Consider the following 15,391-nt stretch of genomic DNA (forward strand, 5'->3'; position numbering starts at 1 on the left):
ATTTACCCAAACCTATTTCTGAAACAAAGTGTGTCATTACAAGCATTTTGTAAACTGTGAGAAGGGAGATATGTTTAGTGATGTATTAAAAATTATAACTGAGTGCTCAATGAGGAAAGAATGTATATTTGTTTTCAATGTAGTCAGATATAACAGAAGGGCAATTTAGAAGACTCTTGTGAAGATTAGGTTAAGATATACAAGATTCTTAGAAAAACAGAGTATACACCAGCATGTTAATGGTTGATTTTGGGGTTCAGTCTATGTGACTTTTTTTTTTTTACCTATCTGAATTTTCTAAACTCTCTATGAGTTCGTGATCTATGTGAATTTTACTTACATAGTATCCAAGTAAAAAGAATTATATATATATATATACTTTTATTTTTCACCCATTAACTCCAATAATATGACAATCACAAGCTAGTTTACAGCAGTTACAGTCCCTTAAACACAGCTGCATGAGGAGGATGTGATTAATTAGAAAACAAGGAGAACCAGAGACATGGCAAGAGGTGATATCACGCAGCCGACACCATTGCAAGACAGTTGTCAAAGTTTGCTGGCTGTTTGGTAAAGCTGGTTTAGTTCTGTTCCCTTGGCCAGGGACTCTCACGTGTGTGAAAGTTGGACCAACAAGTGGTGGGGTTCCATATCCTGGTTGGAATATCCAGTGGCTTTCTCCAGAATCTCACTGGTTACTGTAATGCCAGTCTAACCTTCTCGGCCCCCATGCTGGGACACTTCCAATTGTACAGGTAATACTGTAGGTTCAGGTTGCCATCCCCTTTGCTGATCTGGAGCTTCTCCAGGAACATTTTGTTCTCCATGAGCTCCACTGCATTAAACACATCAAACCCTTTCATTTTGGCGAGAACAAGGGCGTCACTCATGAGGTCTAGAAGAAGGGTCTGGATAGGAACGTTGTAGAAAGAGAAAGCAGCTTTTAGAGTCTTGTGGGTTGGATGGTTCATGATGGTGGAGAGGGAAGTGTATAAAAGCTCAGGAAATCTTCACCTCTCCGTTTGCATTCTCTACCACAAAAGTGTCAATGATGTTCTCCTGGGGGTAGAACTAGTGCTCCACCTCCTCCTGGCTCATAACTGGTGTGAGGTGAAACTGCTTCAAGTACCTGGTGAGCAGCTGGTGCACTACTGGAATGTCTTTTTTTTTTTTTTTTTTTTTCCTTTCCCCATTGGTCGCAGCCCAGTTGTCTTAGTTGTATCTGGCAGTCGGTAGGGCTTCATAGTGAGCTGCATGGTCATGTTTCTGCTCAGGTGGGAGAATGTCACTTCTATCAGCTTCCGTGGGTTTAGGGATCGATGCCAGTACCTGCAAGGTGCCAACAGGCTTTGGCAACACCACTCCGGCAGTGTAAACAGCCTGGAAAATGCCCTCAGGGTGGACCCTTCGGGCTATCTCTAGAATCAGCACTGGAGCCACCCTCTTTGGAGCGAAACTTCTTGTGGACACACAGAAAGTTGATCTCCACCTCTTCTTCTCTGTGCCATAGATGTGGATATTTGGTGGGATGGCACTAATGAACCCAACTAGTTTCCGACTTGAGACGGCTCGAACCCCACAGTGCCACTGGGGGAGCCACCTGGAGGCCGGAGAGCCCACAAAAGAAACTGGGGAATAATCAAATCAGAACATATTGTCATCATCTTCCACATAGTTCAGAAGGGTGTACACACGCTCTCCGTCAGCTCACCACGATTTCCTAGGTCCAAGGCATCCCAGGTGAAGCCCTGGGGTAGGGTGTAGGTCTCTTGGCGGATGTTGTCTTTATCAAGCTCCATGGGACCATGAGTATTCACCACTTCACCGAGTTTAGGGACAGACTGTGTATCCCAGAACTGGTAGCTCCGCTTGCTAGCCTCCTCCATAGTTTTGGAAGGTCCCTGGCCCACTGAGAAGAGCTCCATAGCCTTTTGTATTTCCTGGATTCTCTCTCTGCTGGTAAAGAGTTCATCTTTATAGGCGGATCCTGGGTTGAATCTGTCTCACTGCCTTTTCCTTTCTTCTTTTTGGCTCCAGTGTCATTGGCTGGACTCAAACTTCCGAGTTGCAGCTGTTTTCCTCCTCGTTCTCGGAATCGCTGTAGTGTCCATGGTCCTTTCCATTCCCCTCCATCCCCTGCGGCAGCGAAGGTGCCGGCGTCTTCACTGCTATCTCACTTTCATCTGCCATCTTGAGTTGCCCAAGAATTTTTAAAAGCTAATCAAAATGATAATCTACTAGACTAACAAATGCCAAATGTATTATCATGTCAAAGAGGAAGAGGCAGCCAGGATTAATTCCAATATTAAAAAAATGTAGGCTGAGGATACAGCACAAGGGGTAGAGAGCTCATCTTTTAAGAACAAGAGCCTATTTTCAACCTCCATGTTCTTCTGAAAGTTAAAAGAACAGAATAGGAGAGAAGAATGTTTCTGATCTAGCAATCCCAGTTCTTCTGGACAGGAACTGAGCCCAGCCAAAAGGAAAAACAAGAAGGGATTCTGTTAGATCTTTCTCCACCTCCCCCACTTTGTTTTCATAAGGGAGGTACAGCCTTTGAAAGAGTGTGTGTGCTAACTGCCAATCAGATATGGTGTTGTTTATCTCCGGGTGCATATGAGAATATATACAAATATGGAGTCTTAGAGCAATATATATTTAATTGTAATTTCACAATATCTGAGAGTTAGGAATCTGGACTCAGCTCACCTAAATTCTGTCTCCCTCAGGCTCTCTCACAAGTGTGTAATAATGTTACTGGTGAGGGACTGAAGTTATATCAAGGTTGGAAGAGAATATGTCTCCAAGTTTATTCACACAGCTATGGGCAGACTTCAGATCCTTACTAATTGAAGGTATCACTCTTTGCTATCTGTGCCTCTCTTTACTGAATGTCATCTAGAAGGAGAGAGGAAGAGGGAGAAAGAAAAGGGAGAGGATCAGAGAGGAAAAAGAAAGAAATAGTGAGTTGGCATAATCATTTAAGGTAAACTAATTTTCATAATGTCTGTCATATTCTGTTTAGGAGAAAGTCATTGAGTCTGGCCCTGTAGTCAAAAGGGATTGCAAAAGGCTCTAAGTGTCAGCACATGACATCTCTGGTGCCATTTTAAGACTGCCTCCCACAGACGTCTTAAAGGATATTTGCTGTGCTATGTTTTTTGTAGCTTCCTCATCATTCTTTCACTCATAAACAGATAAATGTTTAGCTAGGACATTTCTAAATACACACATGCTTTTTGTTCTGCTGATTTTGTGATAGTCCTGAATGCCTTTGATAAGATGTTAAGCTAACAATTCAGAGAGTTCAAAGGAACTTCTTCAGTGTTCCTCTGCCACCCCTCCCTTCATTTCCATACACAAACTGTGCTGCCTTACAGTAGTATCACTGAAGTCCCAGTGATTTGTTAATCATATCTTTAGAACTAATGCTGAGATTCTCACCTGTAGCTAATTAATGCGTGGTAAAATGTATTCCATGAGTTTACTGGTCACTGTGGTTACCTACTGAAAATTTGACATTTATCTCTTAAGTAGTTCTGTGACTGTAAAATATATAGTTGTTACTAGAGGAGCTTTAACAACACCAACAAGAAAAAATATATATGTATAACATTCAGGCTTAGTAGGAAGTCAATAAAAATGTTTCAGATATCAGAGCATTGAGGTGTAAGTTCTGCAAAGACTATATATTTGCAAAAGAAGATAGATTCTTTAAAAATTGGGAAATTAAACTGTAGGAATGCCAGATTTGTTTCAGACCATGACCCTGAATAAAAAGAAAGTGCCACCACCTATTACATTAGCTAGGGCAATATGTGATTGTATTTGGTTAAGCCATTGACAATTTCAGGTTGATGTGTTATTGTAACCACTATCTCCTTACGTGACATTAGGCTTCTGTATATAATCCATTGTTTATCATTATTAACTGTACTCTTGGAAGATATATTTCCTTCTAATTACAAAACATTTTGTGGCTTAAATTATTTTAAGAATAACAGAGATTGGAAATACATAATACTTTAGCACTTCCTTTTTTCTACAACTGCACTAAAATGTTTATATTATCTTACAGATACTTTACAGTGACCTATGGATGAGATATAATCTTTATTCCCATTTTATAGATAAGAAAAATATGGCTGAGAAGGCATAACTAGGTTGGAAACCATTAGATACTTAGGACTGTAGCATAGAGATAAAATGTGATTGGTGTTCATTAATCTCATGAATATGGATAATATTCCTAAGGTCATATGTTGTGTGAGACAGAGAAACAAAGCAAAAAATAAACACAAGATGAAAGAGTCCTCTGCAGAAATTCAAATGCCCCCCTTTCAAAGCTTGGGTAAGGGGCCTCATTGAACCATTGAAAGGTAGAGGAGCATAGGATATTATCATCATGGAAAGGAAAGTGAAAATTCCAAAGACAGGATAACAAGGATGTGAAATCTTGCAGGGAGAGGAAACAGCATACTTTCATTAGAATTATCAGGAAAACTGTGAACCTGATGACTGCTGGTGCTTTGGCGATAGAGATGGGCCCCGTGTGTTGTTGAATGAGTGAGGATGGGAAAGTGAAGACAGCGAGTTAATTGGGCACCTGGCAGCTTGGATGTAGAAAGAAAGGCATGCATGATTAGTTTTGTATCTCATTGCTACCACAAAATAAGTAAGGGAAATGATTTCAAGTAGGAAAGATTACATTAGGTCACAGTTTCAGAGGGTTCAATCCATGGTCACTTGAAACCATGTTTCTGAGATAGTGCTTCATACTGTCAGGAATGTGTGGGCATCACATCCTAGTTGATAGGAAGAAGAGGGGAGGGAAGAAGAGATAGACAAAGAAAGGGAAGGAGGAAGGAGGGAGGCAGAGAGGTGGGAAAGGAACAAGGACATGCTATTCCTAAGGGCTAGCCCTCAGTTAATTCTTTTTTCTCTCTTAATATCTCTATGACCCACCATCTGAAGATCCCACAGCCTCTTAAAATAGTACCATCAGTCCATACAATACATAAGCCTGTGGAAGTTATTCTATGCTCAAACTATATAACAAGGAAGGATGTAGTAGGAGTGGATTATAGACTAACTTTTTAAAATTTAGGTTATATGCTCTGAAAGGATAATGGTTTTGTTGTTGTTGTTGTTTTGTTTTATGGCTTTTTCTGTTTTGTTTTGTTTCCTTAGTTTTAGTTTTTGGAATGCAAAACAGAGAATAAGAATATACCCAGGTCTCCAGAGAAACCTAGAAGAATAGCATCCCATGCTTAGGTACATTTACATTTTAACCTCAGTGAAAGTGAAAACAATAGGTAGCAATGAATACAAATTGGGGGCTAAGAGAGTAACTGGCTGAGCGAGGTTCTGGGTGTAATCTCCAGCAGTACTTACACATGAAGAAGAATGTAGAATTCATACCATTTGTTAGGAAAAATAGAAAGACTTGGGAAAAAATCATATTAAGTGAATTAAGCCAGACACAAATAAGCATAGGTTACATGGTTTCCTACATTTGTTGTAATTAGGATCTGCATATCAACTTGCAAGTAAACATACTGGGTTGTAAAAGACAAAAAGAAAAAAAATACACTTGGACATGATAAATTATACATCCCTCCAGACTTTGTCACAGAGGAGACCACTTCTGGCTTTTCTAGTATGTGGTACTGAGGAATCAAACCCAGGTTTGCATTCATGCTAGGCAAGCACTCTACCACTAGAACAAACTCCTGGCCCTGTTTTCTGTACCCTTTTTGTAAGTGTACCTTACAAATGTGGGAACACTGAAATGGAGGAATGAAGGGTGAAGAAATACACAAATGCAGCAGTGATAATTGGCTAAACAGACAAGTATGTTGAAAATACTTGTCAGAGTGGGCAACGGGAAAGAAAAAGCTGGGAGAAAGACAGGGAAGGGGTGACACTGTTCAAAACAACATACTCATTCCCTGACTTGATGTTACTATAACCCTAGTCCATGTCACTTTCACAATAAAAATTTTAACAAAAGATGCAGAATCACTTCAGGTTGGGAAACAACATGTTTCTTCTCTGACATGTTATTTTCTCTCACAAGAAGGATCTAGGGTTAGCTGTCTAAAAGAAGTTTCTGCTGCTAGAGGTTAGAGAAGGATGACTATGGTTTTAAACATTTTCAAAAACAAGAAAAAGAATCCAGCTTCCAGTAACTCACACTTGAAATTCTAGCTCCTCAGGAGGCTGAGATTCAAAGAATCATGGCTTGAGGACAGCTTGAGTAGAGAAGTCTGTAAAACTCTACTCCAAAATAACCAGAAACAATCAAGGCTAGCGGCGTGACTAAAATGAGAAAGTGCCAGTCATGCAAGCTGAATAAGTATAAGGCCTGAAATAAAATGATATAAGGTGTCACTTCTAGTAGATGACATTCCATGAGTCTTAGGACAAGTACCCCTACAAATGACAGAAATTTATTTCTCTTAGTTTGGGAGGTTAGTATTGCCACAATGTACACCTTAGTGTATGTGCTATAGCTGATGACAGACTACTTCCTGGCTCATACACAACTGTTGATATCTGAGAACCCCACATGACAGAAGTTAACCCACTGACTTCCCAAAGGACACTCACAGCCTATATTATGATCTTAGGGAATCCACTGCTATCACCCTGCTCACAATGCAGTATTCAAAATACTAATCTTAATATCAGCAACTTAGGGGATCAAATCTGAGCATGCAAATTTGAAAGGGAAGTGTCTACACTCTGTAGCAGCATAAGAGTTATATTTCTGTTTCCTCTTATAAAAAGGTATAATCATTACTATTAAAAATATCTTACCAATAAAATGTTCACTGAGAACTTACTGACAAATCAATATCCCATAAAATACAGTTTAGGACAATGTCCAGCGCTCTATAAGTTATTATTTTGGATAATATTCTTCTGTGACTGTGTTTAGATATATTTGTGGGGCAATATACAGGCTTGACATTTTTTGCTTATTTGAATATTCACAGATGAGAATCTTAGTAAGACATCTCAAATCTTTCATTACACTCATTTTTTCATATATTTTTATTGTAATTAATAGAAGGGTTACATTATATTCACCAGATAGACGGTGCATTACTTCACATACATTGATACCCTTTCTCATGTATTAGTCCCCATTTACCTCCCCCCTACCTCCACCCCTCATCTTGTTTTCCCCCCTTCCCTATCCAATTTCAATTAACCAAATACACATTTATCCAATATATCAGATAACAAAGTGAAATGCTGTAACAATATGAGATAACCAAGGGACAGCAAAAGAGATGAGAGACTACATAGTACATTAAGGACAACAATAAGTCATTATATGGCTTTGGTTTTTATAGCCAAGAGGTCCTTTCATTTAGTGTCATACTGTATGGCCTTATGTATCTAGGTTTTGCTCTATTGCAAATCTCTGCTAGGAGAGCCCAAGGTTTCTACTGATTATGACAAATGAGGGAAACCATTGAGCCTATGTTTCTTTGAGTCTGGCTTACTTCCCTTAGTATGATTTTTTCTAAGTCTTTCCATTTCCTTACAAATGGGGCGATGTCATTCTTTCTGACAGCAGCATAGAATTCCATTGTCATTACATTCATTTTAATTGTGACTCTTCTACACCACTTTAACTGACCCACTGAATGCTTTCTGGACAACAGAAATTAAAAATTAGTATCTTTAAAATTACTATTTGTAATGCTACACTGTAGCATTACAAACTTTAAATCATAGATGGTGGCAAACATTAGGCTCTTTACTGTCATATCTAAGAGCAGAGGCCCAGGGATGAGCATCATGAGAAGATAAAAAGTGGTTAATAAAAATTCAAGAATAAACTTCAGGGCTGGGAATTTGGCTTACAGGTAGAGTGATTGCCTAGCATACAGAAAGACTGGGGTTCGATTCCTTGGTACCACACATAGAAAATGAGCTGGAAGTGGTGCTAAGGCAAAAGTGTTAGAGCTCTTGCCTTGACAAAGTCCAAGGACAGTGTCCTCAGGCCCTGAGGTCAAGCCTAGGACTGGCAATAAATAAATAGATAGATAAATAAATAAACTTTTCATTGTATAATTTCATTGTTTTATTTTTTTTCCATTTCAAAGATGTCATTTGTTTTCCTGTAAGTGACTAGATTTTTACACTATTTTATAAATGCAATCCTAGGTTTACTAACCAGTTGAAATCCATGAAACGGTGTTTATATATATCATGAAACATCTATCTACTAGCATCCTGTGGTGATGTAAACCTTTTACATGTGGGCTTTTGCTTTCATGGCTTTTTAATTCATAAGTTTTTTGGAATGAAAACCAAAGTTGAATACCACACTTAACTTCTTAATTTATCCAAGATGTCTTAAGTTGAAACTACAAAGGTCTATTCCTCTTCCTTCTATTTATCCTACTATAATTTTCTACTTATCTCAATCTATGTCTTAATTTTTAAGTGATCACATGCCAAAGTGTTCACTGAATTTATGAAATAATGGTGGAATTCACATGATATGGAACCAGCTTGTAGGAAAGCCTACCACATTTACATAGAGATGATTTTTTTTTGCAAAGTACTGTAAAATGTCTGAGGTCCCTTAGCTATCAGGAGGACTTTTCTTCCCATCTGTAAAAGCTGGGATGCTGATGCTGAATAGTGAAATTTTGCCTTTGTGAGTCTAGCAGACATTGGCTCCACCACAAAGCAAACCTTTGTTTCTCAAAGTCAGCTTCTCACATCTGAGGAAAGGATATTCTTCTCAAGTGTGACACTTTAGATAGAGCTGGGATTGTCCAATCATTTTGCTGCATTGTGGAAAAAGAAAAAGGTTTTACTGCATTAGTTGATCACTGAGAGCAGTCATTCCAATGCTTGCTTTCAGTTACAAAAGCAGAGTTTACTCCATTGTTCTGGATTACAGAGAGCAAAATAATTTTTTGCACCAGTTCATGGAGTGCATGCTTGCTTTACTGGATCTTGGTTGAGCATTTATTTTAATAGAGGTATTCACTTCCTAGCTTAAAAGCATTCTGGTGAGTCTCACATGTAGTCACCAGTTTAGTCTAAAGTGACCCAAGTTGTCAGGTTAGAAGTATACAGCCAATAACCTCATCTTAGAAGGGTCTGTTATTTGATGTACTTGTTCAGGGTAGGCTTTGTCTTCAAGTTTTTGAGGACAGCTCTTCTTTGTTAAAGAGACTGATCTTTGTTTTCAAAGGCTTCAGTGAATATGTTACATTTCACTGAAAATGAATATTTTCAGGGAAAATGTTGAGGTAAAACATAATGATCCTAAAATATAACATAACTCAGAAATACCAAGAACACCAATTAAAAACTAGATTAGGACTGTGTGTGTGCGTGTGTGTGTGTGTGTGTGTGTGTGTGTGTGTGTGCGAGAGAGAGAGAGAGAGAGAGAGAGAGAGAGAGAGAGAGAGAGAGAGAGAGAGAGAGAGAGAGAGAAAGAGAGAGAGAGAGAGAGTGAGTTATGTGGCTTGAACTCAGGGCCTAGGCATAGTACCTGAGTTATTTTGCTCAAGACTAGCTTTTCTGCTACAGCTTGAGCCACAGTACCACTTTTGATTTTCTGTTGATTAACTGGAGAGAAGAGTGTCATGGACTTTTCTTATCTGTCTTTGAACCCCAGTCCCCAAATATCAGCCTTTTGAATAGCAAGGATTACAGGTGTGAGCCACTGGTGCCTGCTGGATTAGGATCTTTATGTCAATATTTTTATAAACTCCACAGATAGGTCTCACACCACTGCTGGATAGTCACTGATTCATATGAAAGAGTTAAATGACTAATTTAAGCAAAACAAAATTATGCCTGAGAACATTTTTGAAAGTCTAAAAAATTTAGGAACACTTAAAAATTTATATTTTTAATATACAAAAAATTTATGGAGTGAACTATGCATATGTTTTAGAATTTTTTCATATAATTTTTATTGTAATTAGAAGGTACATTCCTTCACAAACATTGATACCCTTTCTCATGTTCTTTTAGAATTATTGAAACTGATGCAATGTTATCATGAATATGCCACATAAATCTGAAGAACTAACAGCTTAGTTTATGTCACCATAAAGAACATAGTTAGTATTCATTTAAAATTATTTGGGACTTAGCCTTAGTTTATTTAATATGTACAGCAACTAATTGGAGCACCTTGGTTAATCTAGCAAAATGATCTGTTTTAACTAAGTGGCCAAGGGAAAGAGGCAAACATTGAACAAATACAAATTGAAATTCATACTCACTCCTTACGTAATAGGTACCAAGGTAGAATGTGTCCAGATCATCAGTATGCCAACACACAGTGAATCTATTCCTACTAAACGTTCTGAGCTTCTGGTTTATGAAGACCCCTGGGTAGTCCTTCTGGTCTGCATGACTTGGTCCTTCTCTGCACTCCAGTTATTTGTGGGGTCTTTGTGAAGCATTAAGGTGCTCACATTGTGTATGGCAGTGACCAGATCTTAACTTCATTCTGCTCATTTCCCTCACCTGCTGCTGTCTTCTCTCTCCATTGATCATCCACATCCAGCTACTTGTATCCTCCATCAGACCACATTTGGAGTTGTGTTCATTGTATTTCATAAGAATTTTGACCCATGTTATCTCTGCAGTTAAACCTCATTGATGAAAGAAGGGCATTAACTAATTGTCAAAGTGTTCAATGAAGCATGTCATTTTAGTTCCTATTAGTAAGAATTTACAAATTGCAATTTAACTGAGGAAAAGGGTAAAACATCCTTTTAATTAAAAAATTCAGTATCCATACAACAAACCTATCTACTTCTTTTTGTAAGAGAGAAAAAAAAATAATCTTCAGGATTTTCCAGGTAAAGAGAATTTTCTACTCTTTCTTCTCTCTTCTTTGTTGGTATTAGCTGCAACTTGGGGACTCAGTTTTGGAAGGCAGACACTCCACTGCTTAAGAACCACTCCAGTCCTTTGCTTTTACAGGGATGGTCTTGCACTTTTGCCCAGGCCAATCTCAAAAATGTGATCCTCCTATCTCTTCATATCAAGTGGATGAAATGAAGCACATGTGTTACCAGCCCTGCAATTTTTTTTTTATGTTTAATAACCCTTTTTGGATGACATGGTCTTGGGACATGGTCTTGGGCCTTAAGTTGCAATCCTTAGAACTTAGCCTCCTGAATATCAAGAATTCCAGACATGAAACACTAATGTCTGACTCTTTTTTTCCCTCTTTCCAGCACGGCTTTCCACCCACGTTACTAGATATAGATGTGACCCCAGTGCACCAGATCTTGAAAAGTTTTGTATTCTTTCTCGGTATATTTGATATAATTTCAGACTCAATTATAATGCAAAGCAAATAAAATCCCAAGTTTTGTCCTCTTTGGGTCTATTGTTTTCTAGAAAACACTTTAAGACACCTCTTAGAATTAACACATAATAAACAAGCTTCATAATTTTATTAAGATTTTTATGAGTCCGTTGTTTGCTCAGGCAGGTTTCAAACTCATAATTTTTCTTCCTCCTGAGTAGCTGACATATAACAAATAGCTTACAATGTCATTTGTGTTTATATACAATTTGTTCACCCTTTCTTCTTTCTTTTTTTCCTTCTTTCTTTTTTTCCTTCTTTCTTTCTTTCTCTTTCTTTCTTTCTTTCTTTCTTTCTTTCTTTCTTTCTTTCTTTCTTTCTTTCTTTCTTTCTTTCTTTCTTTCTTCCTCCTTCCTTCCTTCCTTCTTCTTCTTTCTTTCTTTCTTTCTTTCTTTCTTTCTTTCTTTCTTTCTTTCTTTCTTTCTTTCTTTCTTTCTTTCTTCCAGGTTTTTCTGTGCATATGTGATACCAAGAAATCAAATCCAGGGCTTTCTGCATGCTAGGCAAGCACTTAACCACTAGGCCAATCTCCTGGGCACCATTTTTTTCTTCAAATAAATAAAAACAGAACAAATAAGTTATAATTTCTGCATTCAGAAATATAATTTACCCAAATAAAGGTGTTGTGGGGTCGTCAATAAATATTAAGAATGTGAAGACTTCCAGAGACCAGAATGTTTGAGAATACCTGCTTTGGAACAAATTAATCTTTTCCTTGAGACATAAAGCAGTGCATTATCATTAAAGGATGCTTTCAATAACTCATATCAATTATAACCTTTACAAAATAACTGCTATTTCTCAGGGAAAATTGGGAAAGGATGTGACATGAGAATTGTCTGCTTCAAGAAGTCTTTTGATTAGAAAACAAATACCTAACAATCAATGTGTAATCATGTTTTTGACATATTCCTTTTTCTTTGTCTTAGAGTAGCAAAATTATCATTCATTAACATTTCCCAAAGAGATTGTCTTATAGAAAACTAAGTGAAATATGTAATTTTAACTTATAAGTATTAATGAATGGTTTGGATGCTTTAGGATTTAATTTCACTTTGACATTCTGGTATTATTATCAAACCAAGGTTTGAAGTTACCTGAAAAGATTTTGGGAATTATCTTCAAATAATCATATTGAACTATATAATTATTGTTGATATCAAAATTGCCAAAATAAGGACTCAATTTAGTTGACTATAAATTTATGTTTTCACAATTTTAAATATTGTATTTGATCACTAAAAAGTTAAATCTATTTAGGAGAAAAAGGTTAAAATTAATGCTTATATTACACTGAAAATAAGAGGAAATCTTAAAATATTATCTGTCTGAGCAAAGTCATAGTTCTTATTAAGTAAAAATTATGAAACCTGTTTATTTGCCAAACACTTGCTTTATATATACCTAGGTGTTATACCTTAAGTGCATAAATTTAAATTCTTAAATCATTTCTGATTTCATTTTGTAAGAAGGCATTTTTACTAGCTTAGCACATTTAAAACGTGTTATATTTTCTCATATTCTATCAATTCAAGATGAATTTATATTCATATTTTCTTATCTCAGTTACAATAATTTCTTTACAATAGCTTGACTTATTTATAAATATTACCAGAATAAGAACAATATTTCATGCTAACATAAGAAACAAAGTCCTTTCTGAACTGTAGCTACACAGTTTATAGCATAAAATCTACCTTTTCATCTACAGATGAAGAGACCTAGAAGGAATTGAAATTCAATATCTCTCATCCCCATATTTACGAACTATATCATATTTTCTTCTGGGCATGCAATTCCAAATTAACTGAACTAAAACAACAAAGAAGGCAGGCAAAGGACGGTCAGCTCTTGGTGAAGAATAATCTTCATAAGTTAATCATTGATTTTCAGAAATCACTACATTTTCAAACCATAAAAACAAATTCCCAATCATTATTTGCCCACAATGGCTAAGGTGCTAGAGAACTTATTTGTAAAAATAGTGGAAAGGATGAAATTCTGCCAGAAGTTAACAATTCTACTGAAAGCTCAAGGAGTTCAAGAAAAAAATGGCTGAAACTTATACCACAAATAGGAGCATTTATCTGACAATACACTACACCAGCCACTATCACTTAAATTTAGCAGGTATCTTAGTGATCTATCAAAGAGTATTTTTTAAAAAAATTAAAACTATAATTTTATGGAAATCCAATGAACATAGGTCAGATAGTGTATTCAACTCACAAACTGATAAGGAACTCAACATAATACTAAAACTGTACTAATTTTTTTGTAACATCATTAACTTGATGTTAATTTATCAATGATTTGTCTTGGGCTTGTACAATGTATTACCTCAGTTCCATGTTTCTAATATTATTTTTGCCACTTGGCTCATCTTTTAGCTTATTACATAAAGAATCAATTTTCAGATTCATTTCTTTTTCTTAAATATTTTTCTAAGGCCTTTTGAATGTGGATTTTAAAATCATGTGCAAATTAAATCTAATTTCACCTTATTTTCACCTTATTTTTCTGGGTCCAGCTGCTTTTAATAACATTAACTGATAAGCCATCTGCTGTTACATTGACAGCCATGTGAATGCCCTTTTCGAAAGCCGAAAGTCCAACACTTGAGCAATCAACACTTGAGCAATCTCCTGCTAAGCACTGCCCTGTCACATACCCAAATATCTTAATTGATATAATAATCACCAGTTACCTTCAGTGATCACACATGCAAAGCTATGCCCTTCTGATTGTATTAAATGCTGAGATCCACATAATCTCTGGATTCTTCCATGTTCCAAGTATATGATATTCTATGATAATGCTCCAAGTCTCTTCTCATAACTGTAGTTTTTACTTTTCTTTTTTTTAACTGTGATTCTTTATTAGGGCTGGTGACTGAAAACTCAAACAATTGTACATAACTGAAATGAGGATCACCTTTAATTGATAGACTGTGGGTTTAGTTTCCAATATACACAACCCTGATGACATTTGGTGTATAATAGGGCTACATTTGTTTGTCTACTTGAAAATCCAATTATTTGAATTCTTCCTAAAGGCTTTCTACAAAAGTTGATAATCCTGAATAATGCCATTTCCTTGGGTGTTCATTAGGATATTAGATTTCCACAGGTATATCAGATTTGCAACAAGAAAGCAGTGCAAATTCTATCAACTTTGTCATTTCTCAATCTACTCACATATACATTATGTGTTGCATGTGTGTCTCTGTATATTATTTATTACAATTATAATATATAAAGAATATATATTTCATTGGAAATTATATTATATATTATGCATGAGAATCATAGATAATAAAAACCAACACAAAGCATAAGTAAGAACTATATTACTATATTTTTAAACAGTGGTATGCTAATCTCCCTAATTTCTAGATTTCTAGAAATAAAATAAACTTTATTCCTTTAGTTTGAAATCAGTTTAGAAAATTAATGTGGGATAAAATCATTCTATTCTTCCATTTCAGAACTTATAACTCATTCAGGCTACCATTCAATCATAATGCACTGCTACAGATTTCTCCTTAAATTTCAAATATTATTTTAATTTTTATTATTTATTATTCCATTTTTAAATTGCTCATTTGTGAGTCTCACATTATTCTCCGAGTTGATTCTTCTTTTCTTTCAGTGCCTGTTATATGCATAATATCTATCATTAATTTACTTTCTCTTTTTAAAGTATGAGAAATAACTAAGTTTTGATATGATAGAAGAAATGAGTTTTACAAATTTCTTTTTTATAATTTTAAGTTAATTTTCTTTATAGTTCTGGTGTCTCTTAATATAATCTAGATTTTGAGTCATTATATATGTTTATAAATATTATATATAAATAAATATATAAAATATATAAACATTATATAGGGAAAGTTTTACAAGTCATCTATGGCAGTAAAGTAAATCCTCTTAGAGCAGAATTTTCTGTCTTGTGTTATGGAATAGCTTCCTCACTAGTGATTCTATACATATATGATTTGGCATGTCCAGTATG

The 15,391-nt window shown here is 35.9% G+C and overlaps 1 pseudogene; it reads right to left on the bottom strand.

Moving 5' to 3' along the window:
• Positions 1-698: 698 nt before the first annotated feature.
• LOC150055707 (glycylpeptide N-tetradecanoyltransferase 1 pseudogene) lies at positions 699-2,193 on the bottom strand (annotated as a pseudogene).
• Between the last annotated feature and the right edge of the window lie 13,198 nt (positions 2,194-15,391).

Source organism: Megascapheus bottae, chromosome 13 (assembly GCF_031878675.1).
Source record: "Megascapheus bottae isolate mThoBot1 chromosome 13, mThoBot2.hap1, whole genome shotgun sequence".
Taxonomy (NCBI): Eukaryota; Metazoa; Chordata; class Mammalia; order Rodentia; family Geomyidae; genus Megascapheus; species Megascapheus bottae.